The 24,002-nt window shown below is 49.3% G+C and overlaps 1 pseudogene across 1 annotated transcript in view; it reads right to left on the bottom strand.

Moving 5' to 3' along the window:
• Nucleotides 1-848: 848 nt before the first annotated feature.
• Nucleotides 849-24,002, bottom strand: part of LOC144953534 (uncharacterized) — a 69,148-nt pseudogene continuing 45,994 nt past the window's right edge. Inside the window, exons 4-7 of the transcript XR_013640824.1 lie at nucleotides 22,105-22,154; nucleotides 20,069-20,292; nucleotides 19,902-19,946; nucleotides 849-3,758 (exon numbers count right to left, since the gene is read on the bottom strand). The product of XR_013640824.1 is annotated as an uncharacterized LOC144953534 (transcript). The remainder of the gene's footprint in view (nucleotides 3,759-19,901; nucleotides 19,947-20,068; nucleotides 20,293-22,104; nucleotides 22,155-24,002) is intronic.

The following is a 24,002-nucleotide window of genomic DNA, read 5'->3' as shown; positions in this document are numbered from 1 at the left end:
AAACAAGCTTTTATTAAATGTACTAGTAATGGCAGAACTCCACGCCTCCAGGAAGTGGCCCCGAAGCTTGCCATAATGTAAGGCACCGTGGCCAATTACAGCCAACGTCAATTGAGCGTGGACAATTAGACCCAAGCCGAAACATAACATATAAAAAAGAATGTTTAAAAAATATATATTTTATGATAGAATATAGTATTGTCATCAGTATGACATAAGTATACCAAGTTTGCAGTCGATACCACATTAGGAAGTGGGTTAAAATTGAGTTACAAAATTTGAGGATACGACGACGACAAGCGTGTAAAATTGAAATCGAGAGTATTCTATATGAATAAAGCACTCTACCTAGTATTTACCATTATAAACCTTTGTCATGTGTAGTAGTACCCCAGTAATGACCCTGTAATCAGGTAATTTGCATGGGGTAAGGGTAAAAGGTAGGGTAAAAGGTAGGCTAGTTGCTTTTTACCTTTAACCTTTTACCTGTTGTATATGTCGGGTTATGAAATTTTGATGAAAATAATAAAAATTAATAAAAATGTGTAAATCGTGGAAATTATACTATATAATTATATGCATAAATTATGATAATCATCGTATTAATTTATGCAAATGCTTGCGCTTATGTTAATGTGGGCAGTTATGATAATTAGGCTTTAAATCAAAGATAATTGTATCAATCGGGATAAAACAATTATCTTTGATTAAACATTTATTGATTATCTTAGTGTGTTTGTTATGTTAGGTCTCCAAATTCATATCTCAACGCAGGATACAGTTCTTATAATTAAGATGGTTATGCATGGACTTGGAAAGAAACACTCAACACTTCTTTGTTATGCAATTTTAATTCTAAACAAAAATATGACACTCTAATATGCGAACTCTCATGCTGGGAATTGTTAACACAGTACTCCTGAAGATTTCTTCTTGATCTGCACATTTACCCTCAGTGACCATGTTGTCAAACTGGGTAATCATGGCAATCAGTTAATTCCAGAGTAACGCGACCATATACGGTGATAGGAAAAAGTCCTTAAGCATGCATGCAATGATTTCATATGAAAGGCGATAAGCAAATTATTATATCCCGAAGGCAAAAGTATACGTCAATAGATTCATCGGCAAGATTATGCAATTAACGAAAATGAATGACTGAAACACTTCTAACAACCGTATTCATGTAACTCGACAGGGAGCAACTGCTTTTCACGATCAGTTGATATTGAACGCACCACCTTGAAATGGCAACCCTTTTCGAAACACAAAGATAACTATTGTTCTAATCTTATTCGTCCCGATGTGCGTGTTGTGTGTGTGTGTTATCCCCTTGTTAAAAATTTTTTTTTTGGAGCCGGGAGTTGTGTCGTGAGCTTGCGGGGTGGGGAGGGGTATACAACCAGAGGCTTCACACCCTGCTCCCTCTCTCGGGCGTGGCAGTAGCGAGCCCGTCGCCGGCTTTCTCTCTCCGCAGCTAGATTGAGCGGCGTTGGCCCGATGTTGTCCTTGAAGAGGTTGGGTCGCTTGACGCTCGGTGGCGCCCGGGTGGTGCTGCTCGTGCACTCGTCCGCTGGCGGCTGGCTGCACTCGTGCACTTGTGCGCTGGTGGCTGGCACCTTTGTGCTCTATGGCCGTTGCAGCTGTTTGACCACAGCCGGATGACGAGTCGGCACGATGCTCGCCGTCGTGGTGCGCGATGATTCCATCGTCGAATAGCGTGCAGCTCCTCCGCTGCTGGATGTCTTGTCTGTTCTCAGCGGGTGCTGGTCGATGTGTGTGTATTAAACACACGGCGCATTCGAAGGCGCTCTCCTCTTCCTCACGGGTGGCCGGTCAGGCTCTTTCTACTGCTCCGTTCTCTCTCCTTGCTTTTGCCTTTGGCGTGCAGCTGACAGCTTCACACGGGCACCTGCTGATGCCCCTCCAGCCCTCACTTCAGGGCTGCGCTGGTTCAGGTTCACTTCGTTCTGCGAGAAGCGACACCGGCCATCGGTATCGGTGTTTGCTCCCTCGCAACGGCACCGCCAGCCGGACACCGGCTGAAACCCAGCCTCGACCCAGACAGAACTGCGTGATGTGTGTTTGTGCTTAAACCCAAAAACGTGAAACCCCCTCACACCCTCCTTGCGCATCTCTTGCGAGAGAAAAAAAAAACAGACACCCTCCCGAACTCTCCTCGCAACCGCCCTGACCCCCCCACTCCCTCTGAGTGGGTCATCTCGAGGCCAGACCCCGCCATACGTATTTATGGCTGGCATGTGTTTGTGCCGAACCATTGGAAGACAAAGGTGGCCGGGGAGGTCCTGAGGTTTGCTGTTTAATGGCATTCCACGTTTTCCAGATGCTTGGTGCTATGAGTAGCGGGTTGTTTTCATTATTTAATTAAAAAACAAAATTGGCCTAATTATTCTTAATATAATTTTTTGGAAAAAGGGGGATAAATACAACATACCTTACCTGCTAAAGGGTAAAAGGTAAGGGTAGAGTGATTGTATTGTGGTAAGGTAAAAGGTAGGGTCAAGGTAGGCTCGTTGTTTTTACCTTTTAACTTTTACCCTACCTTGCCGAGGCCTAGTGGCGGGTTTCACGAAACATTGATATTTACGCGATCGAACCCAAAAAAAAACCCCATTATGGGAAATGAAGCAAAATATAAATGCAAACATTATTATCATAATATAGTGAATGCTTGGGAGCTTATTGGCTCTCACTCCTGGTTAGACATCTACCCAACCCACAGGTTCACAAATACTGGCCGCTCTTACTCTCCAGGTTGAACTGAGGAATTGAGTGTTCAACTTCAATATTATTTTCGTTAAAAGCCTGTGACACAGGTGAATCTATTGGACCTTCAGTGTCTCAAGCTTATACATCTACCAGGTCTCTATCTAAGAAGTCCACTCACACCTCCACTTCCACAAACTGCTGGAAGTTGCCTCGCTCTTCCTCAGTCACAATTCTCCTCCTGCTTCACGTTGTCTCCATCGATGTGAAGGTCTGATTTTGGAGTATAATTTTCATCTTCACATTTTACCTTCACTTCTTCGCTCTTCACTGTTACTTCTTCACATTTCACCTCTTCATATTTCGCCTTGATGCCTTTTAAAGTGTCCAAACTGAGATTCTCTCGTGGCTCTTTAATCATTAAGGATAGACACAATGCAGCAGTTTGACTTTCACAAGCCGGTTTCAGACTCTGCTCATTGGGGATCTTCTGATGACTGTGTGTTCTCTGGTGCCTTTGAAGATTTGATGAATCTGAAAATGTATTCCCACACACACTGCACTTGAAAGGTTTCACTCCCGTGTGTGTTCTCTGGTGTTTTTAAAGAGATGATGACACTGTAAACGGCTTCCCGCAGAGAGTGCACCTGAAAGGTTTCTCTCTTGTGTGTGTTCTCTGGTGTCTTTTAAGAGTAAATGCCTTTGAAAATGACTTCTCACAGCCACTGCACTTGAAGGGTTTCTCTCCTGTGTGTTCTCTGGTAGGTTTGAAGACCTGATGACTCTACAAATGCCTTCTCAGACAGCGTGCACTTGAAAGGTTTCTCTCCCGTGTGTGTTCTCTGGTGTCCTTTAAGTTGCGAGGACTTTGGAAACGCTTTATCGCACACACTGCACTTGAAGGGTATCTCCACCGCGTGAGTTTTCTGGTGCTGTGTCAAATTTTCAGGACAATCTGTGCTGTTTGCATACTGGTCGCATTCCTTTTTGTACCGAGCTGCGCTGAGTGCCTTTGCTCCATCAGACCAATTCTGCAAAAGAAGCGTCAGAGGAAGCGTCAGCTGCAGACAGAAAAACATATTCACACCATCTACGTCAGTATCGAGGCAACGAGGAATGAATATATACACAGTCACACGTGACTTACACATCTATACTTATTCATATACTAACGGGAAGTACCCGGCGTTGCCCAAGCAAAAAAGACACTCACATTGACCCACACACACACAAACACATCGAGCCACACACAACAACAACAACAACCGCCATTCGCCACGAAGTGGCGGTGACGTCACCACGACACTTGTGCCAGGCCATGTGCACCTTGAGGCCATGTGAAGTGTCGAACGCCCGCTGGCAGGAGGTCACGGGGCAGACCCAGGTGCCACGGGTCGACTGAGATGATCGAGATGACTGGCTGATGCACCACCTGTGCCCCCTACGGTACCAACTTGCTGTGCTTTCGCCACCCGGCGCTCCACTCGTTGTTGTGAGCGTCGCTCCTCCGCCCTCTGTTGTTGTTGGAGGGCGACTGCCTCCAACTGCCCAGTAGTGTCCTTCACGAGCCTCCTCCACTGAGGCCGATCTTGACACCGCTGGTACCAGTCATCGGCAAGTCCACTCAGCTCCACGTCCTCCTGTACCACATCACTCCATCTCTTCTCTAGCCCGTGCCGCGCCTGTTTTGCCCCCTCGATCCGGCCGAACAAAAGCTGTTTAGGCATGCGGTGGCTGGGCATGCGGGCTACATGACCCAGCCAACGTAGCCTTGCCTACCGGAAGAGCTCACCGATGGGACTTTGCCCAGATCTTTCAAGGATTTGTGAGCTCCTCACACAATCCAGCCTGGTTAAACCCAGGATGGATCGTAACTTTTCGCAAGACTAGAGAAGGGAGGGAATGACTAATGACTGTGGCCGAGAAGACCTGAAGCTTCGTGCGGAGCGACACACCAGGTAGCTTCCACACAGCGTTACGCAACCGATGAAAAGATATTTCCGCTTGACTGATTCGGAGTGAGACCTCTGCTGTTAAACTGGAGCCGGTCATAAGCACACTGCCCAGGTATGGGAAACTCTCCACTCTCTCCACTACTGCCCCATCACCGATTGGGAGTTGTGGGTGCGGAGTGTCCGATGGTACAAAATACCCAGGCAGGTGCTTAGTTTTGGTGGGGCTTATGGTAAGGTCCCACCTCTTAGTGACATGCTCCAGTCTCAGCAGCAGCGTCTCCAACTCCTCCTTTGAATGAGCAGCTATTACCAAATCATCGGCATACATAACGTGGTTGACCAATAGGGAGCCATCCCTTGATCACACCCAGGCATCGATCAGCCTCCCATTTGTACAAAATGGAAATTCCCCCGGTACAGCTATTGAAGGCTTCACGAACTACGTGGTCAAAATAGATGTTAAATAATGTGGGAGCCAGAGGACATCCCTGTCGCACCCCAAGGTGTACAGGTGTAATAAATGACTCTAACGACACACAGCTTGGTCTCTGTCTTTATTCTTGTTATACCGCTCACACTCCGCTGGTCCCGACCGTGGACCGGCTGTTCCACTAGCGCGCCCCGTGCGCTCTTTCCGTCAGTTGCACTCCCGCACACCGTTGGCTGACGGTGTGCTTGGAGCCGTCTCCAGCCACGTGGCCGATGGCGCTGGAGTCCTTCCACGGCTCGACGTGGTCCCACTTCGAGTCTATGTCAACTGCCCCGAGTCTCTTCCGGATCCCCCTTATATTCCCGTCTCTCGTTATCCCATCTCCACCTTCCACCACGCCCTTTCCGAACCTTCCAGATCACGCCCTTCACTTAGCCCCCCCCCCGGCTCCGCCCCTAGGCTCCGCCCTTGATCATCCGATTCGACCGTAGGTAGGCGGCGGACCTCTCCATACGCCCACCTTACTGGGCCACGCCCCCAAACCTCGCTTACGCTCGCATTACACAAGGAAAGGCTCTGACTCCCGGCCACGTAGTTTTACCCGGGCCCGCTCACCATCATGAAGGTCCTTAATGATCATCAGTCCCTGACCCTCTGCTACTGATGGTATCATAGGCCTTGACCAGGTCAATAAAGCAGAGATGTAGGTCTTGTTGGAATTCCCTACACCTCTGCTGTAGCAGACGGACAGAAAATATGGCATCTGTGCAGGACCGCCCTTTCCTGAAACCGCATTGGGGCTCCGCAAGCCTCTCCTCAGCGTGCCTAGCAAGGCGATGTTGAATAATCATTGCCGGGACCTTTCCCGGCACACTGAGGAGTGATATGCCCCTGTAGTTGTTACAGTCTGTGCGGTCCCCCTTCTAAAAGAGGCGGATCACCAGGGCATCCTTCCAATCCTGCGGAACCCGTCCAGTGGTCCAGACTGTTGTTATGATGTCATATAGGGCAGTCTGTGCACAAACGCCACCCTCCCTGAGCATTTCGCTTGGGAGATCATCTCTGCCCGGTGCCTTTCCTGGTCTCAGACTCTGGATCGCCTTCAGTACTTCATCAGCAGATGGCACCTCAGCCAGCCACTCACAGGGGGTGACCTCTTCCAATATTCGGGACGGCGGCAAGCGACACTGCGGGAGTGCAAGATATCGTCGCGGGAGCCGGGCCGTCTACGTTTTCGGTCGCCGAGGACGGCTGGCGGCACGTAGCGGAGCAAATTGACATGCTGCGGGCCGTTATGCTGGACTTGGTCACTCTGGTCGCGCCGGCGCCGGGACAACTACGTGTCGGACCTCTGCGGGGGGAGACTTCGGGTGGGCCCGAGCCGTCCTTCATTGCGTCCTCTGCGAGGCTTCCCGCCTTCCCCGACACGCGGCAGGACGCCGCCATCTTGGGCGCGGTCATTACTGACTGGCGGAAAGCCGCCATTTTGTCACCGCCGCGTGGGGCGGCCGCTTCGGGTGGGAGCAGCGGGGGGGCTCGCAGCCACCGTCTGACATCTATAAAGGAATTTGCCGATGGCAGGAATTGGAGCGCATTCGCTTGGCGTTTTGAATCGGCTGTCCGCTCCGCCAAGTGGAGAGGCCTTGGAGGTCCTGCCAACGCTCCTCGATGACGCATCTTTAAAGTTTTTCCACTCCATCCCAGCTGCAAAGAAGGCAACGCTAAAGGGAGCTTTCGACGAGATGGCGGAAGCATACGAGCCACCGGACGACGCTCACCGTTGATTTGTCCAAAGACAACGGGCGCCGGAGGAATCACCCGTGGCCTTCCGTGGCGCTTTGATTGCGCTGGCCATGGCCGCGTACCCCGAGACCGAGCTCGACTTGTTGGAACCCTTGATACTGGGGAAGATGTTGGAGTTGTCCAAGGACCTAGGCATCCCACTGCCCGTGTGCGGCCACAAGCAGCTAACCTCCCGGTTGGCTGCCAAGTGCCTCGACGTGCAGTTTAACTTGCGCCGTTGGGCGCAGATGGCCACCAGGACGGGCGATCTGGCCATTGATGGGAAACCCATTGGTTGGACGCCATCGAAGGTCGTCTTCGTCCTGGACGATGCGGGGCCTGGCGATCTCACTGCGGCGGCAGGCCAGTGGGTCCCACGAAGGGGAATGGTGCCACGCTCAGTGCCCTCGTCGGCGGATCGCTGGGACGCTGTGGGGGCCGGGCGGCGGGCCGACATGGCGTGTTATCGCTGCGGCCGTCTCGGACACTTCACGCGTGACTGTCGGGGTCGACCTCGTCCACCTCTTCTCCCGGAGTCCCCGCCTAAGGACGCGCCATCGACGTCGGACGGTGACCCGTGTCAGGCAACTCGGTACGCATCAGACACCCGGCAAGGCCTGTCACCTCATTCATCGTTATCGGAGTGCGTTCTGGGTGCCTGTTCTAACGGGGGGACTCTAGCTGATCCGCATCGGATGGTGACGCAGTGGCTGAAACTGGCTCGCAGAGTCGTTGCGGCCGCCACAGGGTCTTCAACCGTGCCGGGCTCTATACAAGGGGTTGATGTGCAGATTTTAGTTGATTCGGGCGTGTCCACCACTATCGTCTCGGATGTCATTTTCCATCTTCTATCCATTCCGGCGTCGCGGGTACGTCCGGTTTTCGATGCGTGTGTTGCTGCTAACGGGGGGAGTATGAGCATCGTAGGCCAGGTGGAAGCACACATTTCCGTTGGGGACGTGTTGGCTTCGGGGCCGGTGTTGATCTCAGGGTCCCTCGCTGTGCCTTGCTTATTGGGGACCGATTTCCTGGCAAAGATGCCAATTAAAATAAGGGTGGATCAGGGTTGCATTGAGTTGCCGGCGGGCCGTAAGATTTTTTTTCTGCCATCGCCATTGGGCCGTTCCACCCCGGACCTCCCGGTGCAGGTGCTGGCCGACGTCTCGGTCGACATTCCTCCGGGCTCGCAGATGCTCATTCCGCTGCGCTATCGTAAACCCGTGTTTGGGGTTGAGGGGGCGGCGGGTGGGTTGCTGTCGCCGTCCAACGCTGTTACCGGCGTCCAGGCGCTGGTCAGCCTCCGTTTTTGCAAGTTTTGAAGGGAGGCGCGGACAATGTTGTGGTGCCGGCCGGTACGGTCTTGGCCCATGCCACTACCGCTTTCACAGCCCATGCTGAAGCGGATCGGCAGGGTCTCGTGGCGGGGGTTTCGGCTTCTAAGTCGCCGGACGATCGATGGATCGCCGGGTTGTGTCAGGAAAACACGTCCCTGACTGAGTACCAGCGGTCCGCGCTTCAGTTTAACTTGCGCCGTTGGGCGCACAATGAATTTTCTGCATACAGATACGGGCAGTATTGGCGGACAAAATGCACGATAGCCAACAATTCCCGCCGGGTGACGCAATAGCGTGTCTTAGTCGGAGAGAGAACGCGACTCCCGTAAGCCACAATGTGTTCGATGCCACCCTTACACTGCGATAGGACGGCGCCAATACCCGTGTCACTAGCGTCGGTATCCAAAATGAAAGGCAAAGCGAAATCAGGGTAATTCAGCGTCGGTGCTGACGCCAATCGATCACGTAGGCCGCGAAATGCCATCTCCTCCTCCGGCCCCCATTTGAACCTCTGATTCTTCGCCGTAAGGAGATGCAGCGGCCTAGCGATCGAAGCAAAATTTGGTACAAATCTGCGGTAATAGAAAGCGAACCCGACAAATCGACGTACGTCCCCCACCGTGGCCAGAGTTGGCCAGTCCCGAACGCACGCCGTTTTGTCCGGGTCTGTGGCCACCCCATTAGGGCTGTTAATGTGACCCAAATAGCGCACGGAGTGTTGTAAAAGGTGACACTTCTTGGGCTTAAATTTCAAATTAGCGGAATGCACCCTAGCAAAAACAGCATCCAATCTCTGAAGATGCTCCTCGAACGTGCGGCTGAAAACAATGACGTCGTCCAAATATATCAGGTATGTGTCCCACTGCAGGCCGGTCAACACGAGTTCCATTAACCTTTGGAACGTAGCAAGGGCGACGTTCAATCCCATGGGGAGACAATTAAACTGAAAAAGCCCCTGCGGCGTACGGAAAGCCATTTTTTCCCTCAACGACTCGTCAAGGGGGAGCTGCCAGAACCCCGAGGAGAGTTCGAGGGTCGAAAAATAAATTCGCCCCAGACAAGGCATCGAGGGAATCATCCATACGCGGCAGGGGGTACGCGTCTGCAACCGACACTTTATTTAGCCTCCGAAAATCAACACAAAAACGCAGGCTACCATCCTTCTTCTTTACCAGAACAACCGGAGCACCCCATGGGCTGTTAGACGGAGAGATAATGTCAGCGGCCAGCATATCATCCACCGCACCGCGAACGTGATCTCTCTCCAAAGGGCTCAACCGATGCGGATTCATATGTATGGGACTAGCATCCCCGGAATATTTGGCACGATGGCTGGAAACTTTACAGAAGTTCTCGTTTGACATTCAATACCGTAAGGGTTCTCGTCACGCTAATGCGGACGCGCTCTCCCGACTGCCACATGAGTCCGCCCGCGCGTGTGCCTCGGGCAAGCTTAGGGGCACGCGGGTTCCACAGCCCCCTCGGCCTGTCATGTCCGCTGTGGATAATCCCGCGGACTCCACCTGTCCGGAGCCGGCTGATGGGGTTTTGAATTTGCCGTGTTCCGTGTGGGTTCGTGAACAATTGCTCGATGACTCGCTTGCGGCCTTGCGGAGTCAGGCTGCACAGTCAAAGGGGTATCCGTCATCTGATGGGATGCCGGGAGCAGCTCTCCGGGACGGATTGTTGATGTGGAGAGAGGACTTGTGGGGTCGCTGGCGCCTTGTCATTCCGTTGTCATTGCGATATGAGTTGATTCGGATTCTACACGCTGAGAAGTTGTTACATCTCGGGGTGCAGAAAACCTTGTTGACGTTACGTGATTATTTTTGGCACGGCATGATGACTGACGTTGTCGGGCACATTCGTGCGTGCTCCGACTGTGCCCGGCGGAAGCCCCCCAAACAGCCGTATGTTCCCCCAGTGCAATCGATTAAAGTGACGCGGGTTAACGAATTGGTGGCATTGGACATTCTGGGGTCCTTTCCCCCGTCCGCTCGGGGGAACAAATTTTTGTTGGTCGGGGTCGAGAATGTGCAGCCTGTGGAGGTGCAGCTTAACACGCGTGCGAAGGGTCCTATTAAACCCTACCCAATTATATTCGCGAGTCCGTTCAGCGCGTAGCGGAAGCGCGGGATGCGGCCCGATTGGCTACGGCCAAGACCCAGGCCCAGAACGAACGGTGCACCCGGCGCTCTCATCGTGCATCCCCTTGGCGTGTGGGGGACATGGCCTGGCTCCACTGCCCACAGGTGCCGGTGGGGACCTCCTCTAAATTGCACAAACCCTGGCAAGGCCCAGTGGTGCTGACTGAAGTTCCTAGTCCCCAGTCCGCACGCATTCGTGTCGGGTCGCGCCGTTGGTATGTCCACACGTCCCGATTGAAGCCCTACGTTGCCCCTCGTGTCGATGCGTCATCTTCTAACGTTGCCTTGTTAGTGTCTGTCGCGTCCGACGTGCCACTGCCCTTGCCTGTTCAACCTGCAAGCGCGCCTGTCGTGCCTCTTGTAGACGGGCCGACGGTGATCCTACCGGACACAGGGATTTCTGCACCGGGTGGGCCTACTACGGCGATGGGAGTACCTGCTTCCGCTGCCCCTCAAACCCCGCCGAGGTTGTGGCTGGAAGGAGCTCCGATTTCGGGCCTCTCTGATGCGCGGGTTTCTGCAACGGATGGGCCTCCACCAGCGGCGGATGATTCCGGTTCCGTCGCTCCTTCAACCCCGCCCGGACTGCGGTCTCCGAGGGCGCCGGTTCTCGTGAAGGACGGGCCGGCGGCCCGCACTCGTTCCAGATCCCTTCTCTTTCGTTGATTGTATTTGTCGTTGTTGTCTTCTCCGTTGTGTCTGTTGTGGTTCATGGGGGTGTTGCCGTCGCTCGCATTATGTTCATCCTGATTCAGCCGGGACGGCTGGTCCTTTACATCAGGTCATGTAATGCGAGCGTAAGCGGGGTTCACTGCTCGGTTCTGGGCCAATCATACGGCCCAGGGTATTGGGGGGCGGGGCCCAGTATGGGGGTGTATGTGAAGGTCCGCCACTCACCTCGGGTCCAATCGGATGCGAGGTGAGAAGGGGCGGAACCTAAAGGCGGAGCCAGCAAGACGCTATGCGGAGGCCGGATCTGGAAGGTTCGGTGAAGGGCATGGTGAGAGGGAGGAGACAGGATCACGTGGTGAAGGGAATATAGGTGGGATCCCGGAAGGGCTCCGGGTCAGTTGGTAGAGTCACGAAGCTGGACCACGTTGGGTGGCCGGAGGGGATCCACACCATCAGCCACGTGGCTGGAGGAGCTTCGAGCACACCGTCGGTCAGCGGTGTGCGGGAGCGGGGGAGCGGAGTGACTGACGGGAGAGCGCATGCGGGGCGCGCGCGAGGAGCAGCTGGTCCGCTGTCGGGACCAGCGGAGTGCGAGCGTCAACGGGAATAAAGAGTGACGAAGACCAAGCAGTGTGTTGGCGAAGTCCTTTATTACACCTGCTCACCTTCAACACCTGTAACACCTGCACACACCCCCCCCCCTCTCTTTCTCTCATAATGTGTTAAAGCAACAAGGCATTCTGACTACTTCCGGTTTCCCACACACGCAAACACATTGTGACATTTTATATACTACAATTCCACGCACTCACCATAATATAAGTGTCTGCCCTGCACTGCCATATTTTTTTCTCATGCCACAAAATTCATCCACTTCTGACTCCTTACTGTCCTCTCTGCACACCTCTAATATACTGCAATGTGTATATTTAAAAAAACATGTACTATTCGGAAATGTCTACATCTAAGTACCAGCACTACCAACCTCCTTCTACACAACAGACGCTATAAACAGCTACAACTAAATACATCAAGTCTACATCGCCTGGTAAGTAATACAAAGCATGAACATACACACTCGCGTTTACATAATTATACATGTACACACACCACCACAGAAATACTATTCATACCCACTTGAAACAATACAAAAAATTACTCCCACCAACAACTTACATCCTTTATACTTTGCTCCTTTGTGGCTATGTATTCACATTCATACAATGATTACACACAATCTCAACACATCATTCACTCACACACTATTTACTCATTTTTTCTGCTTACTAACTTTTACCTCCACCGAAAATGTGCCTTGCGGAAAACGTGCATTTCTCTTCACCAAACGCGATAATAATTTATGCCATTCGTACAAGTTCTGCGATGGCTGCACCTACAGCTTATAAAACTCCAGTACAGCAGGAAGCAATACATGTTGTGACCAGTGCTGCTTTGCCTGCACCTACATCGAATGCAAGTCAACAGCAATGAGATACACAGAATACTAACACAGAACAAATGGCTGCCGCCACAACTAATCAAACTCCAGTCCACCAACAAGCTAGGCAGCTTGAAAACAGCACAATGGTTGCAAACAGGTGCCTACTCTGCAGCCAAAGGGGCCGTCCATAAATGACGTCACGCGATTTTGGACGATTTTTGACCCCCCCCCATTCGGCACAAAAAGGCAGACTCCCCCCTCAAATATGACGTCACAAAGCTCTACCCCCCCAAAAAAAACCATGCTTCAAATCGCTTTAAACTATTGTCATTATAGTGCGTATTTAATGTGGCACTGCACTCTGATGTTGTACGATAAAACATTTATTAAAAAGTATATTTAATTAAGTATAATGTGTTGTCTATATTTATTTAAAGTTGCGCATTTTGATGTGATGTCACATTTCTCACCCCCCCCCCTCATCACACATCGTCACAAATGTCTAACCCTCCCCCCCCCCCAGGTGCGTGTTATCATTTATGGATGGCCCCAAAAGGAAAAGTCTTCTTTTCCATACATCCCTCACTTCATTTGCACTTCTGATCCATTGGTTCCATGTCTATTTCTTGCCGCTGCTGCCATACAATGACATTGAAAGGAGACCCTCGAGGGCTATGCTGCAACAGTACCATGGTTCAGCTCCCCACAATGAATGACCATCCCGAGCCTATTCATGTATTGATACCTGCCAAAACTGCCTATGCAAGCCAATTCTGAAACAACAATGGAAGATAGAACTCGTGCTTCCAAAGCACATGTTTTGACACCAAGCAACTCATCCCGACATCTGGCTACATGCCCACATTTAAAGTGCAGGGCCAGGTACATACTCGCATTGGCAGTCTGCTGCCACTACCTAATGACCTACCTACATTACCACAGATCTGCATTCAAGTCTGACAATAAGTGACAGGCTCAACAGCACTGCAACAATGTCACCAACACCAAGGTGCAAATCCTGCAAGGTGATGATGGCTACCATTTCCTACTTCGCCAAACTGACCCAGCAACAGGCTTGCCAACACAAACGAAGATTTCCGCCATGGACTTATTTGCCTTCAGGATCATGGTGCGAAACAGCAGCTTCAATTTCTTCTTGAGATGCAAAGAGCTTTTCCACCAATTTGCTGTCGACATGTATGCCAAAATTGAAGCATCATTCGATGAAACCCACCTGATGGAAACACATCCAACATTGTCTATCCTGAAGCTCTCCAAGGGTAATGAATATAAAAGCTGTCATAAAACAAACGAGCCCTGTGATTGTATAACACAACCAAAAAACCGTGACAAAACACACACATTCAGACTTCTTTGGCAGAATTCAATTATTCTAATAAAACCAGCATGGCAGGACATTACTCTTAGTGTTTGATTACTGAGACCCGTGCGAAGCCAGGTAACTTAGCTAGTAATAAATAAATACTATAGTTCCGATGATAATGTTTGTGCATGAGTGGGGAACGGTAGTGTAGTGCAATGGTTAGCGTGCTACGCTATAAACCCAGCGACCCGATTCATATTCCCACAGAGCCAAGCCACAAAATTTGGTTGTCACCTGATGAAGCTGGTTGTAATTACTGGCGAAACGTCGTACTCAAGATTGTAAATGTTATGGCTTGGCTCTCCAACACACAACCGATGTGCTGTACTTGTGATGAATTGGCCACGTTCTTTTTACATAACAAACATAATTTGCTGTGTCGGTGGTGGCAGGTTTAACGAAACCTTTGTATATTTACGCCAGGGGTGTCTAACTCAAATTCATCTTGGGCCGCATCGTCATTATGGGTGCCCTCAAAGGGCCGGTTGTATCTGTAAGACTATTTAAATGTATCTACTCTTTATCATATTAAATAATTGCCTCTGCATTCGATAATTTCTGGTTTTAGTAATAACTTAAGTAATAACTAACTCTGAAAGTAGAAGTCTAGGAAAAATAATGGCAAGCAGATATTCTTTTTTTTCATTTCAGTTTTCAGTTTCATTTATTAGGTATAACCCTGTGAGCTATGCGGCTCTTGACGCGGGTGCAACCGCAACAAACAAAAACATGAACAAGGAATATCTTAATGTGACTTCACGCAACACAAAAATCCAGGATAAAACAGCAAAGTCTTCCAGAAAAAACACCGTATATCAACACTGTGTGCAAAAATCCCAGTGGGATGCAAGTCAAACAATAACCATAATACAATTTAGATTAAAGTTATCAGGCTAACTCTGTACTCCAACAAACAAACATGGCTAAATCAAAACGTTTTCAAAATGACCTAAAGCTATAAAAACAATGTAACAGTGTAAAGTCACGTAGAATGGAAATAATAAAATAATAAAAATAACATCTTATATATAAAAGTCTCCATGCGCTCGCGCTTGCGGGGGATTTGGCTCTCGGACGGTGGGGTTTAAGACCGAAATAATTTGCCAGGCGGCATGCCCTAAGCCCCGTGGTGGGAATAGGCTATTCCGTTTTCCCATCCGTAAACTTTAAAGTAGTTTAATTAACACATTTGTGCCGTTTCTATTATTCATTATTTACTTATTGCGTGATGTCGACCGTACCAAGTGTCGCCAATTGCGTGGGGGGGACGGACCCTACCAAGTGCTGCGCGTTCACTCGAGCTCACGGGGACATTTTATTTTACGCGTTTTACAGCCAACACATACACACAACGCTGCGGACATTTCTTCACTGTGTCATGTCCTCTTCGCCCCCCCCCCCAACAAGATGCGTCCAGTTTCTACTACAGACTCCGTAGATAATAATATTTTACTGCTTACATAGCATTATTCTTGCAAGGGCAGGGAATGCTGGGGAGGGGGGGGGTAGCGGCCCAGCCCCTAGCCTGCCAACGTGCCAACTCCGCCGCCTCGCCAATGTAGGCCAGGACGGGAGGCTACGCATGGCACAAGGCCTCAACACGCCTATGCTAAGAGAAAATTTCCTTGCTTCTTACGCTAACAACTCAAGCCCATTGTTTACTATTGTTAAACACATTAGTTGACAAACATTACAATAATAATGTTTGTGTGCAGATAACAACTCAGGTTCATTGTTTACCATTATGAAACAAGTTGACATGTTACAATAATTATGTTTGTGTACACAAAACTCTTTTTGGATTTTTGGGTTGCTCAATTTCCCCTTTTTTTGCTGCGCTTTTATAACGCTGCCACAGTCTACTGCCAGTCTGTGATTTCTGCTTATTTCTTCAATGCATTTCTATTGTTTCCATTGCTCGCGTCACGCTATTTACTCATACGTAGTACTGCGATACTGATAGCTGTGCCATCATCGGGGATTGCTGTGCCCGTCGATGTGTGTGTGTGTGAGTCCATGTGTGTGTGTGCGTGTAGAGCCATGCGTGTCTTTAACTCCATGTGGGTGTCTTTTTCGAACGGACAACGTCAAAGTGTTTATGTGTGTGTGTTAGGCAATGTGTGTGTGTGTCAGTCGATCTGTGTGCGTGTACGTCGATGTGTATGTCAGTCCATATGTGTGTGTGTTAGTCCACATGTGTGTGTAAGTCTATACATGTGTGTCACTCGATGTGTGTGTGTGTAAGTCAATGCGTCTGTGTGTGAGTCCATATGTGTGTTAATCCATGTCTGTGTATCTAAAGTACATATCTGTGTTTCACAGTCCATATGTGTATGTGTGTGTAGGGCTATGTGTGTGTCAGTCTATGTATGTCTAAGTTCATGTGTGTGTGTCTTAGTCCATATGTGTGTGTGTAAGTACATGTGTGTTTACGTCAATGTGTGTTTTAGTCCACGTATTGCTGTGTGCGAGTCGGTGTGTGTGTGTGAGTCGCTGTATGTGTGTACGTCCATATATGCGTGTGCAACTCAATGTGTGTATATCTCAAGTGGATGTCTGTGTGCCAGTCCACATGTCTATGTGTGTGTACGGCAATGTGTGTGTCACTCTATGTATGTGTGTCGCTGTATGTGTACGTCGATATGTTTGTGTAACTCCATGTGTGCGTATCTCAAGTGCATGTCTGTGTGAGTCCATATGTGTGTGTGTCTGTAAGTCGATGTGTTTGTGTGTGTCAGTCCATATGTGTGTGTGTCTCAGTCCATCTGTGTGTGTGTTAGTCGCTGTGTGAGCATGGCTCCATGTTAGTCAGTGTAACTCCATTTCTTTGCGTGTCTGTAGGTCCATGTGTGCATCTTAGTCCATGCGTGTGCTTTATTGACCTGGTCAATGCCTATGATACCATCAGTAGGCCTGGCCTCTGGGTTGCTCTTTGTGCTTTCCGAGTCCCGAACCCACTCATCACCATCCTTAAGGACCTTCATGATGGTCAGCGGCCCCGCGTCTTAACTACGTGGCCGTGAGTCAGAGCCATTCCCTTTACACCTTGGGGTGCAACAGGGATGTCCTCTGGCTCCCACATTGGACCACGTAGTTCCTCGAGCCTTCAATGCCTGTACCGGAAGAATTCCCATCTGCTACAGATACAATGGGAGGCTGATCGATGCCCGGGTGCGGCCAAGGGATGGCTCCCTATTGCTCAACCACGTTATGTATGCCGATGATCTGCTAATGGCTGCTTACTCGGAGGAAGAGTTCGAGGTGCTGCTGCTGAACCTGGAGCTTGCCACCAACAGGTGGGGCCTTACCATCAGCCCAACCAAAGCTAAGCACCTTCCTCGCTATTTTGTACCATCGAACACTCCACCCCCACAACTCCCAAAATTGGTGATGGCGTGGTTGTGGAGAGAGTTTCCCTGGGCAGTGTGCTAATGACCGGCTCCGGTTTAACAGCAGAGGTCTCACTCCGAATCAGTCGAGCTGCAGTATCTTTTCATTGGCTGCGTAACGCTGTGTGGAAGCTACCTCGTCTATCACTCCGTACTAAGCTTCAGGTCTTATCGGCCACGGTCATTCCCTCCCTTCTCTACGCTTGCGAAACTTGGACCCCCCTAATGGAACATCTTCGCCGGTTAGAAACATTTAGGCTGGCCTGCCTACAATCCATCCTGGGTTTAACCAGGCTGCATTGTGTGAGGAGCTCACAAATCCTTGAAAGATGTGGACAAAGTCCCATCGGTGACCTCCGGCAGGCAAGGCTGCGTTGCCCGAGTCATGTAGCCCGCATGGCCAGCCACCGCATGCCTAAACAGCTTTTGTTCCGCCGCATCGAGGGGGCTAAACGGGCACGGCACGGGCTGGAGAAGACATGGAGTGATGTGCTACAGGAGGACTTGGAGCTGAGTCCACTTGCGGATGACTGGTACCAGCCGTGTCAAGATCGGCCTCTGTGGAGGAGGCTGCTGAAGGACGCTACTGGCCAGTAGCATCCTGAAGGGCGGAGGAGCGACGCTCACAACAATGAGCAGAGTGCCGGGTGGCTAAAGCACAGAAAGTTGCCACAGTAGGGGCCACAGGTGGTGCATCAGCCAGTCGTCTCAGTCAGTCGACCTGTGCCATCTGGGTTTGCCCCGTGACCTCTTGCCAGCGGTCGTTCGACACTTCACGTGCCCTCAAGGTGCACATAGCCTGGCAGAAGCGTTGTTGTGATGTCACCGCCACTTAGTGGCGAATGGTGTTGTTCAGTCTATGTCTGTATGTGAGTCCATTTGTGCATGTAACTCTATGTGTGTGTATCAATGGATTTGCGTGTGTAACTACATGTGTCTGTCTTTTTCGCTCGGGCAACGCCGTGTACTAACCGCTAGTAATAAAATAATTCTCACGACGTTTCGGCCACAACACAAGCAGCCGTCCTCAGGTGGAGAACACATGGAGGGGCGAAGAGCACTTTGACAAAATAATTTGCATATCAAGAGAAATTTAGCATATTTATGGGAAATGCAGATATGAGATTAGTACTACTTGTGAAATGCGTAGGAGATTTGGCGAGGGGTTTAAAGTCATTATGCCCGTGCATTATGCAGGATTAGCAGCATCAACGGGAGGGGATAGAGGTAACATTAATAAAGGGAAGGAATGTTAATAGCATGTAGCTGCAGTAAATAAACCACCACGTAAACAACTAAAGTATTAACTACATAGTATCATCAGTATACTAAATATACTCTCCAATAAGCTGAGCTACTAACAGTAAGTAATACATTACAATTCTACGTCGCAAAAAATATGTGCTTCCAGCTAAACTTTATTCTCTTACATCACACGGGAAACCCCGTACTATATACTGCCATAGACAAACCCAACATTAAATTATATACTGTATTGCTATAAACCTTATACATTGTAATATTACACTATGTATTATTCTACCTACCCTACTCTATATCACACTGCTGTATATTCACTATACAATTACGATACTATATATTACTTTTTACATTGTATAAAACATTACAATTGTATACTATTTATTATTATACAATCAGCTATACAATATACCATTGACCGTCGCGTGAAAGGAAGCAACGAAATATGTCAATGGGAGAGTATATTTAGTATACTGATGATACTATGTAGTTTATACTTTAGTTGTTTACGTGGTGGTTTATTTACTGCAGCTACATACTATTAACATTCCTTCCCTTTATTAATGTTACCCCTATTCCCTCCTTTGATGCTGCTAATCCTGCATAATGCACGGGCATAATGACTTTAAACCCCTCGCCAAATCTCCTACGCATTTCACAAGTAGTACTAATCGCATATCTGCATTTCCCATATGCAAATTATTTTGTCAAGGCGCTCTTCGCCCCTCCATCCCAGCTTAAATAGTCGCTCCAAGCCTGGGGCGTGTCATTCAGACTCTGTCTCCTCGACAGACGTGTTCTCCACCTGAGGACGGCTGCTTGCGTTGTGGCCGAAACGTCGTGAGAATTATTTTATGTTTTATTTTTATTATTTTATTATTTCCATTCTACGTGACTTTACCGAAAGAACCAAGAAGATGAATCCCTGCAGTCACGAAAGCTTTAAATCGAAATGTAACAGTGATCATAGGAACTGTGATTCAAATTTAACAATAAACGATAAAGATAACATGTACGACCAAACTTTGCAGCCATAGCTGGCTGCATGAGTCACTCCATCACAGCAGGAGTATCCAGTCGTAGTATCAATTTTTTTTAAATACACCTTTAAAGATCAGCAAACTATTCAAGTGTACAACTATTGTACAATTGATTGAAAAATTAGTTTTGGTAACAGAAAGTTATTTCTTTTAAACAGACAAATATTAACAAGCACTGTTTGTTACATTAACTTTGCTAAACTTTTTGGTCCCAGTTGAGACAGGCAGAACTGTCGCAAAACAAATAATTGTGCTCTGATCTAATGTGCAATCTGTGGCATATAAAGTTGATAAGGTGATGTTGTCTGGCCCTGTACAGATCAGGTAGATCCCACCTCACCTTGAGACACCATATCAAACACCTTCCTCATCCATTGATCAATTTCTGCATATAACAAACACAAAACAAACTAAATGAAAGAGTGACCATTAGAATGCAAACATTGTCACATTGTACATATTCTTGATTGAAATATATTTTGTGATATTGAAAAAAAAAATACTTACTTATTTGTTTTCTGTTTGGAAAGCGGACACCGTTTTCCTGAGGTCAGTCCGTCGATGTCTGGCTTTAGGTCTTGTGCAGTAGCAATCCGTAAAACAGCGTGGAGGTTGTCATCGGTGATGCGTGATCTGTGCTTGGTCTTGTTCAGATTCATAACTGAAAACATCTGTTCGCATAGGTAGGTGCTTCCAAACATGGACAGAACACGGGCAGCTTGAAGTCGGAGCTGTGGCATCAAAGCAGGGGGGATGAGACGGTAAAAGTCCTCGACTGAAGTATCCTGGAACTTTGCTCTCAGGCTACTGTTGCACTGAAGCTCTATTAATTCCATCTGAAGGTGATGTGGTGCACTGTCAGCATCAATAGTGAAAGGATTGGCAAAGTTGGTAAAAGTTAAATGCTGTTCTTTAAAGTCAGAGAAGCGCCGATCGAATTCATTAATCAGCCGATTCACTTTGGTAGCCAATCGAGCACATGAAAAAGCACCCGGGAATGAGGCTGAGATGCTCTGACAGATAGGAAAGTGGGCAAGACTGTCTTGTTCAAGCTGGGACTTCCATAAGCGCAGTTTCTCCTGAAAAGCTGTGATTGCGTCGTACATGGCCGTTATGACTTGTTGGCGGCCCTGCAGCCTCTGATTCAGTTGGGCGAGATGCTCTGTTATATCACACAACATGGCAAAATCGCACAGCCAGTTTGGATCTGAAAGTTCGGGCAAGGGCTTCCCTTTACTTTGCGTGAAAAGAGCAATTTCTTCCAAAAGCTCAAAAAATTGCTTGAGAATGGTGCTCCTACTCAGCCACCTTACTTCTGTATGGTATGGCACGACCGTATGTTCCGTGCCCACCTCCTTCAAAAATAGTTGGAATTGACGATAATTCAGGCCCCGTGCACGAAGGAAGTTCACAGCTTTTGTGACTGTGGCCATTATGTTATCCAGTTCCAGAATCTTGCCACACAGAACTTCTTGGTGGATAATGCAATGGTAAGTTATTAGCGGTTTTTGCATTTTATTTTTCAACAGTCCAACCAAGCCAGTTCTCTCTTCACACATTGCAGGTGCGCCATCAGTAGTAAGCCCCACCAACTTTTCCCAGGGTAATTTTATTTTACTTACAGACTCCTCCACTGCATTGAATATGTCCCTCCCAGTTGTTTTCCCGTGCATGGCGACCACATCCAAGAACTCCTCACTGATAGACAAGTCTGCCTTCACGCCTCTTACAAAAATGGATAGATGAGCTGTATCAGTATTGTCAGTGCTTTCGTCAACAGCTAATGAAAACGCGAGATAACTGCGGGCTTCTTCAGCCAGCTGTGTTGTCAGATTACCTGCTAGTTCCCTGACTCGGTCTGTGATAGTGTTTCTTGACAAGCTGATATTGTTAAAAGCCTGTCTCTGCTCAGGGCACACCAGTTCGCATACCTTCAGCATACACTGCTTTACAAATGCACCTTCTGAAAAGCACTTTGAAGCTCGGGCGATTTCTTCAGCCACAACAAAGCTGGCTTTCACTGCTGCATCATTTTTTGCTGTAATGTTTGCAGAAATATTCTGTTGAGAATGCAGGCTGCCTTTTAATTCTTGGACTTTTTGTTGCTTTTCTTGGTGGTTAAGGTTAGCATACTTGGCTCCGTGTTTGGTCTCAAAGTGCCGACGTAAATTATATTCCTTCATCACTGCCACTGCCTCGTAGCAAATAAGACATACTGGCTTGTCTTCATTAAGCACAAACATGTATTTGCTTTCCCATCTCTCATTAAATTGTCTTCCCTCTGCATCAACTTTTCTTTTCTTGGACATTTTGGGGCTGTTTGATCGTAGTTTATGGTCCCTATACCTCTGTAAAGTGACAGAATAGGTCAGTATATCCAATGTGTACCGATCCACCTGCCGTGGAATGTAACCATCACCCCCAGACTTGCCAATACATTCCCAGACTTATCAATCTGACCATCAGACGTGCCAATGCATCCCAGGACTGCCAAGGCTCCCAGCACATTTTTAATGACTTTTTTTATATGCAGCAGCACTTACTTTTTCTATGCTTTATGTGTACTTCATCCACCGTCTCCTGATGTCTTCTCCTAGACAGGATAGGACAGAGCTGCTCTCAGACTCTCTATTTCGTGCAGCCATGCTCCTGCACGTCACCGCACATGTCACGGTACCTGAGCGCCGGGAGGTCACGTGATGTGACCAGAGGTGTAACTAGACACCACTGGGCCACCCTAAACTACCAGGCAACCACGTGCAACCACCACATGCCATACATCCACAGCACCAGTAGCAACCATGGTAGTTACGCCACTGTATGTGTGTATTAGTGTGTGTATTAGTGAGCGTTGTGAATGTGTTTGTGCATATGTATTAGTGAGCGTGTATTAGTGTGTGTGTTTGTGTGTGGGCAAAGTCCCATCGGTGAGCTCCTCAAGCAGGAAAGGCTGCATTGGCTGGGTCACGTAGCCCGCATGCCCAGCCACCGCATGCCTAAACAGCTTTTGTTCGGCTGGATCGAGGAGGCTAAACAGGCGCGGCACGGGCTAAAGAGAAGAGATGGAGTGATGTGGTACAAGAGGACGTGGAGCTGAGTGGACTTGCCGATGACTGGTACCAGCGGTGTCAAGATCGGCCTCTGTGGAGAAGGCTCGTGAAGGACGCTACTGGGCAGTTGGAGGCAGTCGCCCTCCAACAACAACAGAGGGCGGAGGAGCGACGCTCACAACAATGAGCGGAGCGCCGGGTGGCTAAAGCACAGCAAATTGGTACAGTAGGGGGCACAGATGGTGCATCAGCCAGTCATCTCGGTCATCTCAGTCAGTCGACCCGTGGCACCTGGGTCTGCCCCGTGACCTCCTGCCAGCGGGCGTTTGATACTTCATGTGGCCTCAAGGTGCACATGGCCTGGCACAAGTGTCGTGGTGACGTCACCACCACTTAGTGGCGAATGGCAGTTGTTGTGTTGTGTGTATATCACTATGTCACTAACACACAAACTCACACTAATACACACACACAAACACACACTAATACCCGCTCACTAATACACACAACCACAACAACAACCGCCATTCGCCAATAAGTGGCGGTGACGTCACCACGACGCTTGTGCCAGGCCATGTGTACCTTGAGGCCACGTGAAGTGTCGAACGCCCGCTGGCAGGAGATCACGGGGCAGACCCAGGTGCCACGGGTCGACTGACTGAGATGACCGAGATGACTAGCTGATCCACCACCTGTGCCCCCTACTATGCCAACTTGCTGTGCTTTAGCCACCCGGCGCTCCGCTCGTTGTTGAGCGTCGCTCCTCCGCCCTCCGTTGTTGTTGGAGGGCGACTGCCTCCAAGTGCCCAGTAGCGTCCTTCACGAGCCTCCTCCACTGAGGCCGATCTTGACACCGCTGGTACCAGTCATCGGCAAGTCCACTCTGCTCCACGTCCTCCTGTACCACATCACTCCATCTCTTCTCCAGCCCGTGCTGCGCCCGTTTAGCCTCCTTGATCCGGCCGAACAAAAGCTGTTTAGGCATGCGTTGGCTGGGCATGCGAGCTACATGACCCAGCCAACGCAGCCTTGCCTGCCGGAGGAGCTCACCGATGGGACTTTGCCCAGATCTTTCAAGGATTTGTGAGCTCCTCACACAATCCAGCCTGGTTAAACCCAGGATGGATCGTAGGCAGGCCAGACTAAATGTTTCTAACCAGCGAAGATGCTCTATTAGGGGGGTCCACATTTCGCAAGCGTAGAGAAGGGAGGGAATGACTGTGGCCGAGAAGACCTGAAGCTTCGTGCAGAGCGACAGACCAGGCAGCTTCCACACAGCGTTATGCAACTGATGAAAAGATATTGCCGCTCGACTGATTCGGAGTGAGACCTCCGCTGCCAAACCGGAGCCGGTCATGAGCACACTGCCCAGGTATGGGAAACTCTCGACT

Source organism: Lampetra fluviatilis, chromosome 78, assembly GCF_964198595.1.
Source record: "Lampetra fluviatilis chromosome 78, kcLamFluv1.1, whole genome shotgun sequence".
NCBI lineage: Eukaryota > Metazoa > Chordata > Hyperoartia > Petromyzontiformes > Petromyzontidae > Lampetra > Lampetra fluviatilis.
Note: the sequence above shows the minus strand (reverse complement) of the source record. Positions and strands in the feature narration are given on the sequence as shown.